The sequence below is a fragment of the Nycticebus coucang genome, chromosome X (assembly GCF_027406575.1).
Source record: "Nycticebus coucang isolate mNycCou1 chromosome X, mNycCou1.pri, whole genome shotgun sequence".
In the NCBI taxonomy this organism is placed as follows: domain Eukaryota; kingdom Metazoa; phylum Chordata; class Mammalia; order Primates; family Lorisidae; genus Nycticebus; species Nycticebus coucang.
In genome coordinates, this window is record NC_069804.1 from 159,484,690 (window position 1) to 159,492,448 (window position 7,759).

Sequence of the window (7,759 nt, forward strand, 5' to 3'; positions counted from 1 at the left end):
CATCTTTGTTGTCTTTTTGTGTGCATGTGTGTGTTTTTTTTTTTTTTTGGGGGGGGACACAGTCTCACTCGGCTGCCCCAGGCTATAGTGCCATGGTGTTAGCCTCACTCACAGCAAACTCAGACTCCTGGATTCAAGCCATTCTCCTGCCTCAGCCTCCTGAGTAGCTGGGACTATAGGCACCCCCCAACACACCTGGCTAATTTTTCTATTTTTAGTAGAAATGGGGGTCTTGCTCTTGCTCAGGCTGGTCTCAAACTCCTGGGCACAAGTGATCCCCCTGGCTTGGCCTCCCACATGCTAGGATTATAGATATGAGCCCTGGCATGCAGCCCATCAGCATCTTCTTAAGAAAAGGAGATAAAAGAGACCAAAGTGAGAATGACTCAAGATACTAGATATGACATTCCATAGAGCTGTATGGTCCAGTGTGGTAGGCATTAGCAACAAGTGATTATTTAAATTTAAATGAATATTAAGTAAAATCAAAACTTTAGCTCCTTGATTACACTAACCACAGTTTCAAGTACTCAATAGCCACATGTGGCTAGTGGGTATCATATTAGACATTAGGCAGCATACGTAGAGACCCTTTCCATAACCTCAGAAAGTTCTATTGGACTGGACCTCTGTAAGAGCTGCACCGCAACCATAATTGGCTCCCGCCCAGACCTCCATAAGAGCTGCACGTTGACCATGATCGGCTCCAACCTCGACCTCCGTAAGAGCTGTGCCGTGACCCCTGACCCCTGACCTGCACCCGCAGACCTCCGCACACTCTGACCAGGAACTGCAAGAGCCACACAACCCGAAGTCCTTCCTTCTGTACCCTCCCTGCCTCCACACCGCCCACTTGTCTGGCCAGGGACTCTGGTAGCCACGTGCCCTCCAGAGCCCTCCATCTCTGTGCACAGAGCCTTTCTCCTGGCCAGAGATTGCTGGAGCCTTGGGCTCTCTCTGCCAAAGTCACTGGGCGCCAGGCACTCCCAGAATTGGGTGCACCACCCCCACCCCTCGCCCTGTTGCTGGATCCAGGTGTATCACAATCCAGAGCTGCTTCCACAACCAGAACACCCTGGCTGGGGTAGCCCCAGAGGAACTACACAGGGTCACTCCCCACAAAGATCCAGCAACAATAGAGTGATCCCACTGGGGTCTAATCTTGGAGAGATACCTCCCCAACTCTGAGGACGGCCATAAGCAATGGTGAAAAACAATCATGAGGTGAAATCAAGGGAAAAACTCTGGCAATATGAAAAATTAGAGTAGATAAATTCCTCAAAGGATCAATGGGGAAGACATAGCACAAGATCCCATGCATAAACAAACAACTGAGATGTCAGAAATCAAATTCAGAATCTGGATAGCAAATAAGATTGAATTAGAATTCCAAGCAGTAACCCAAAAGATATCTCAAGAATTCAACAAATTCAAAGACCAAATGACCAAAGATTTTGACACATTGAGACAAGAAGTTGCATCCCTCAAAGATCTGCAAAACACAGTAGAATCCCTCAGTAACAGAATGGAGCAAGCAGAAGAAAGGATTTCTGACATTGAGGACAAAGCTTTCAAATGCTCCCAAACTCTCAAAAAGGAAGAGAAATGGAGGGCAAAAACAGATCACTCTCTCAGAGAGCTCTGGGATAATTCAAAGAAAACCAATATTCCTCTTATAGGGATCCCCGAAAGTGACGAAGTGGCTTCACAAGGCACAGAGTCTCTTCTCCATGAGATTATGAAGGAGAACTTTCCAGACATGCCAAGAGATTCTGAAATTCAGATAGCAGACAGTTTCAGAACTCCAGCACAACTTAACCCAAATACGACATCCCCCAGACACATCATAATCAATTTCACTAAAGTTAATATGAAGGAGAAAATTTTGAAAGCAGCCAGACGGTAGAAAACCATAAATTACCAGGGGAAGAATATTAGAATAACTGCAGATCTCTCTGCTGAAACCATTCAAGCTAGAAGAGGATGGTCATCAACTTTTAATCTCCTAAAACAAAATAACTTTCAACCCAGGATCCTGTACCCAGCCAAAATGAGTTTCATTTATGATGGAGAAATTAAATACTTTAACGACATTCACATGTTGAAGAAATTTGCCATAACTAAACCAGCTCTCCAGGATATTCTCAGACCTATCCTTCATAAAGACCAGCATAACTCTCCACCACAAAAGTAAACTGAACCAGAAAATTTTGATCAAATTCTAACTTCCACAGTCGCAAAAGGATTAAAAATATCCACCGGACTCTCGAAAGGCTTATCGATATACTCAATTAATATGAGTGGTTTAAACTGTCCTCTAAAGAGGCACAGGTTGGCTGACTGGATACAAAAACTCACCAAATATCTGCTGCATAGAAGAATCACATCTTACATTAAAAGACAAATATAGACTCAAGGTGAAAGGATGGTCATCTATACTCCAGGCAAATGGAAAGCAGAAAAGAGCAGGCATTGCAATCCTATTCGCAGATGCAATAGGCTTTAAATCAACCAAAATAAGGAAGGATAAGGATGGACACTTCATATTTGTTAGAGGTAATACTCAATATGTTGAGATTTCAATTATTAATATATATGCACCCAACCAGAATGCACCTCAATTTATAAGAGAAACTCTAACAGACATGAGCAACTTGATTTCCTCCAGTTCCATAGTAGTTGGAGATTTTAACACTCCTTTAGCAGTGCTGGATAGATCCTCCAAAAAGAAGCTAAGCAAAGAAATTTTAGATTTAAACTTAAACATTCAATATCTGGACTTAACAGACATCTACAGAACATTTCATCCCAACAAAAATGAATACACATTCTTCTCATCAGCCCATGGAACATACTCCAAAATCGACCACATCCTAGGCCACAAATCTAACCTCAGCAAATTTAAAAATATAAAAATTATTCCTTGCATCTTCTCAGACCATCATGGAATAAAATTTGAACTCAATAACAGGAACCTGCACACCCATACAAAAACATGGAAGCTAAACAACCTTATGCTGAAGGATAGATGGGTTATAGACAAGATTAAGAAGGAAATCACCAAATTTTTGGAACAAAACAAAAATAAAGACACGAATTATTAGAACCTCTGGGATACTGTAAAGGCAGTCCTAAGAGGGAAATTTATAGCACTGCAAGCCTTCCTCAAGAAAATGGAAAGAGAGGAAGTTACTAACTTAATGGGACATCTCAAGCAACTGGAGAAGGAAGAACACTCCAACCCCAAACCCAGCAGAACAAAAAAAATAACCAAAATCAGAGCAGAATTAAATGAAATTGAAAACAAAAGAATTATGCAACAGATCAATACATCCAAAAGTTGTTTTTTTTGAAAAGATCAATAAAATAGATAAACCTTTGGCCAACCTAACCAGGAAAAAAAGAGTAAAATCCCTAATTTCATCAATCACAAATGGTAAAGATGAAATAACAACAGACCCCTCAGAAATTTAAAAACTCCTTTATGAATACTCAAGAAACTCTACTCTCAGAAATATGAAAATCTGAAAGAAATCGACCAATACCTGGAAGTACGCCACCTACCAAGACTTAGCCAGAATGAAGGGTAAAAGTTGAATAGGCCTATATGAAGTTCTGAAATAGCATCAACTATACAAAATCTGTCTAAAAAGAAAAGCCCAGGACCTGATAGCTTTACATCAGAATTCTACCAAACCTTTAAAGAAGAACTAGTACCTATATTACTAAACCTCTTCCAAAATATAGAAAAAGAAGGAATATTACCCACCACGTTCTATGAAGTAAACATCACCTTGATCCCCAAATCAGGGAAAGACCCAACAAGCAAAGAAAATTATAGACCAATATCACTATTGAATATTGATGCAAAAATACTCAATAAGATCCTAATGAACAGAATCCAACAACACATCAAAAAAAATTATACACCATGACCAAGTTGGATTTATCCCAGGGACTCAAGGCTGGTTCAATATACGTAAATCTATAAATGTGATTCAGCACATAAACAAACTAAAAAATAAAGACCATATGATTCTCTCAATTGATGCAGAAAAAGCTTTTGATAATATCTAGCATCCCTTCATGATCAGAACACTTAAGAAATTGGTATAGAAGGGACATTTCTTAAACTGATAGAGGCCATTTACAGCAAACCCACAGCCAATATCATACTGAATGGAGTTAAATTGAAATCATTTCCACCTAGATTGCCCATTGTCTCCATTGCTCTTTAACATTGTAATGGAAGTTTTAGCCATTGCAATTAGGGAAGAAAAGGTGATCAAGGGTATCCACATAGGGGCAGAAGAGATCAAACTTTCACTCTTTGCAGATGATATGATCATATATCTGGAAAACACTAGGGATTCTACTACAAAACTTTTAGAAGTGATTGAGGAATACAGCAATGTCTCAGGCTACAAAATCAACACCCATAACAAGAGTCAAGGACTCTATTCCTTTCACGGTAGTGCCAAAGAAGATGAAATATTTGGGAGTATACCTAACAAAGGATGTAAAAGATCTCTACAAAGAGAACTATGAAACTTTAAGAAAAGAAATAGCTGAAGATGTTAACAAATGGAAAAGCATACCATGCTCATGGCTGGGAAGAATCAACATTGTTAAAGTGTCTATACTACCCAAAGCAATATATAATTTCAGTGCAATTCCTATTAAAGTGCCATTTTCATATTTTAAAGATCTTGAAAAAATAATACCCTGTTTGCCTGAAAATAAGACATCCTCGGAAAATAAGACCTACTTACAGGAAAGATAAGACTTCTCCTGAAAATAAGACCTAGCGCATCTTTGGGAGCACACCTTAAAATAAGACACTGTCTTATTTTTGGGGAAACAGGGTACTTCATTTTATATGGAATCAGAAAAAACCTCGATTAGCCAAAACATTACTCAGAAATAAAAACAAAGCAGGAGGAATCACGCTACCAGACTGGAGACTGTACTATAAATTGATAGTGATCAAAACAGCATGGTACTGGCACAAAAACAGAGAAGTAGATGTCTGGAACAGAATAGAGAACCAAGATATGAATCCAGCTACTTACTATTATTTGATCTTTGACAAGACAATTAAAAACATTCAGTGGGGGAAAAATTCCCTATTTAACAAATGGTGCTGGGTGAACTGGCTGGTGATCTGTAAAAGACTGAAACTGGACCCATACCTTTCACCATTAACTATGATAGACTCTCCTGGATAAAAGATTTAAACTTAAGACATACAAAACTATAAAACTATAGTAAAACTATATGAAACTATAAAAATGCTTGAAGAAAGTTCAGGGAAATCTTTTGAAGGAATCAACCTGGGTGAATATTTATGAGGAGGACTCCCCAGGCAATTGAAGCAGTATCAAAAATGCATTACTGGACCTGATCAAACTAAAAAGTTTCTGCACAGCCAAGAACATAGTAAGTAAAGCAAGCAGACAGCCCTCAGAATGGGAGAAAATATTTGCAGGTTATACCTCTGATAAAGGTTTAATAACAAGAATCCACAGAGAACTCAAACGTATTAGCAAGAAAAGAACAAGTGATCCCATCTCAGGCTGGGAAAGGGACTTGAAGAGAAACTTTAAAGAGGACAGATGCACAATCTACAAACACATGAAAAAAATCTCATCATCCTTAATCATCAGAGAAATGCAAATCAAAACTACTTTGAGATATCACCTAACCCCAGTAAGAGTAGCCCACATAACAAAATCCCAAAACCAGAGATGTTGGCGTGGATGTGGAGGAAAGGGCACACTTCTACACTCCTGGTGGGAATGCACACTAATCCATTCCTTCTGGAAGGATGTTTGGAGAATACTTAGGGACCTAAAAATAGACCTGCCATTCGATCCCATAATTCCTTTACTAAGTTTATACCCAGAAGACCAAAAATCACAATATAACAAAGACATCTGTACCAGAATGTTTATTGCAGTCCAATTCACAATTGCTAAGTCATGGAAGAAACCCAAGTGCCCATCGACCCACGAATGGACTAGCAAACTGTGGTACATGTATACCATGGAATATTATGCAGCCTTAAAGAAAGATGGAGACTTTACCTCTTTCATGTTTACATGAATGTAACTGGAACATATTCTTCTTGGCAAAGTATCTCAGGAATGGAAGTAAAAGTATCCAATGTACTCAGTCCTACTATGAAGCTAATTTATAGCTTTCACATGAAGGCTATAACCCAACTATAGTACAAGAATATGGGGAAAGGGCCAAGGAAGGGGAAGGGGGGGAGGGCAATGGGTGGGGCCACACCTACGGTGCATTTTAGAATGGGTACAGGTGAAACTTACTAAATGCAGAATACAAATGTTTACATATAATAACTAAGAAAATGCCATGAAGGCTACGTTGAACAGTTTGATGAGAATATTTCAGATTGTATATGAAACCAGGACATTGTACCCCTTGATTGCACTAAGGTACACAGCTATGATTTAACAATAAGAAACAAAACAAAACAAAAAAACAGAAAAAGAAAGTTCTATTGAACAATGCTACTATAGAGTTTCATCTTCCCTACACACACACACACACAAAAAAAAAAACACAAAAAAAACTTTTGTCTCCCTAGGCTCTACACACGTGGCCAATTTCATGTAGTAGTGTCCCCTCTACCTCCCTAGTGCTACCTGACTTATGTTATCACTTTTTATAGGCTAAGCTGTAATTCTCTGTTGGAGGGATTGATCCTGTAACAGCACCTAAGAGATGATGTCCTTGTAAGACCAATCATTGATGAACGATGAAACTCTGAAGAGTAATAAGTGATGGTCATCTTGTTGACAGAAGAAAAATATGTCAGTGTTTGGGTCATACTTTTCCTTCAGCATTGCCATGCATTTTATGTAATCAGATAGAGAGAGAGAGAGATACTGCTCAAGTGGAGATTACTGGGTTATAATTCGAGTTCCCAATGTAATCATATTGAAAGGAGGCCTTCCATTTTCAGGTTCCTTCTCATTCCTGCACAATCCCCTCGTACTTCAAAACTTCTTGCAACACACAGCACTAACCCATTATGGATCCTATGGTATTAAATTGACTTCGAAGTCCTGCAAGCTAAAGATAAAGTTGTTCAGATTAATTTCTAAGCTTCTATTTCTGCCAGTTCTTTTCTTTAGTTACCTTGAAGCCGATCCTTACTTGTACCCTGGCCCCCTATTCTGCTGTACTACTGCAGTTTGCTGCCCTGTATAGCTTTCCTGACTTGCCTACATCGTAGATTTTAGTAAATATTCTGTTTATTGATTGATCATTTTTCTGAATAGTAATTTGATATGGTTTATATAAAGACGGAAAATAGGTTACATTTCATTTACTAATTCTTAATAATCACGAGTAGCTGCCTAGCCTACAGTGTTATGTTAAAAAGAATTAAGAGGCCGTGTCCAAACTCAGTGGAATTGAATGTAGTGATCGATTAGTGATATGTGCCATGGGCATAGCATATATATGCCACATATTACCATCCTTGAATTAGATTAATTAGTTCCTATGTCTATTTATCCTGATACCAATCCAACAATCTTCATTTGTTTGGTTCCTGTCATGACTTATCTCTCCTATTTGATGCTCCTTTGAAACCCCTAGTCCTGCTCATCAGAGGCCCATGGGCTACCTGTATTCCATAAATATCCCATTCAGGCTTTGTAGTAGGCATCTTGTAAACCATTTTGCATTTCAATAACTTCTCTATTGGGGCAAAAGGAGAGAAAAG